We start from the raw sequence: 1,711 nt of genomic DNA on the forward strand, positions 1-1,711 counted from the left end.
ATATGATTTGGCTCTTGTTAAGGCATTATTCATAGACTCCAAGTTGTTGCTAGACATGATATTGTAGCGTTCCCCTTTACAGTGAGCTCTTGTCCAATGCTCAAATCCAATTTCCTCTAAGTAATTTGCGCATGCAACACTCTTAGCCCTTAACTGTTCGAAGTATTTTTCAAAATCTCTCACTCAGTAAGCTTTAGCAGCGCTGAAGAATAATCCAGATACACCATACTTACCATAATAGGTGGAGATATTTCGCTCAAGGTGTACTGCACATGCACCATGATGAGCTTTCGGATAAACCACACTGAGGCCTTTATATATTGAAGAATGTCTGTCCGATACAATCATTAAATCTTCACTGTCTGGAACAATGTCAGCTAATTTATCAAAGAACTACACCCATGAAGCGTCAGTCTCACCATCCACAACATCAAACGCTATTGGAAATATTTGGAAGTTCCCGTCTTGGGCACATGCAATGAGGAGACATCCCTTGTAACGTCCTACTAGCTGCGTTCCATCTACGACAATTATCTTCCTCATATACTTCAGACCTTTTATAGAAGCCCCGAGAGATACAAAAACATACTTAAAGCGCTGCGTACCATCAGCTTCAGGTGTAGAGTGTAGGTGAGTTATCGTACCCGGATTAGCTAATTTAAGAAGATACAAATAGGTAGGCAAAAACCTGTAACTTTTTATATCATCCCCCCTTACATTTTCCACTGCAACCTCTTTAGCTCTCCAAGCGGTAGAATATGAAATCCGAACATTGAGATCATTTAGGAGCAACTGTGGTAAATCGACAGCTCTCGGACCCCCTTGCGTAGAACTGTATCTGCTCTTCACTACCTCTCCGAGAAGCTTATAACTAGCATGTTTATTATAATTCTTACGAGTGTCGATGTCACACGTATGGGTGGTATCATACGATGTGATTTTGAAGCATTCTGAATTCTTGACAACTTGAGCTGTCAAATGCCATGGACAAGTATCATCAACGCAGACCATCTCCAATCTTGTAGGACATGACCTACGTTGCTTGTAGCAAAAGCATTGTTTGATTGCGAGATAAGACATTGTTTGTTGTATGACTTTTCTGTTCTTAAAAACACTCCCGACATACAAAGTCTCACCTATCGTACTCAGTTCGACTTGTGTCTCATCATCTCGTAAATTGGCTAAATCATCGAATATCGGAGCAGCATCATTATCGAGAATCTCCAAATCGCCACCATGTAATGTAGAAAAGTCATTATACACTTCGTAAGCCTCAGCTACGGTAACTAACCGATTATCATTCAGTGTCCCACTTGCGGAAGCTCCAATACCACGGTCGATAGTGACTTCGTATATACCATTAATATTGGTATCTGTGTTACCTTCGCAGCCTGTATCTTATACACACTCTATAGTGTACGTACATTGGTACAAACCATGTTGACACGTACGTCTTGGAGTCACGGTTGGTGTACGGTCACCCGAATGAGAAATGTTATCTCCGCCAGGTGCAGTAACTAGCCGATTATCATTCAATGTCCCACTTGGGGAAGCTCCAATACCACGGTTGTTGGTGTCGGATCCCGCACCAGAAGTACGAGACCAACCAAAGATTGCCACGTAATCAAGATAATGGCCCATAAAGGATGAAGCCCATTGGACCCGTGAGCTGAAGGGACGGTCGAAGTGGTTGTCACCATTTCGAGAATCC

This window comes from Arabidopsis lyrata (genome assembly GCF_000004255.2).
Source record: "Arabidopsis lyrata subsp. lyrata unplaced genomic scaffold ARALYscaffold_6, whole genome shotgun sequence".
Classification (NCBI taxonomy): domain Eukaryota; kingdom Viridiplantae; phylum Streptophyta; class Magnoliopsida; order Brassicales; family Brassicaceae; genus Arabidopsis; species Arabidopsis lyrata.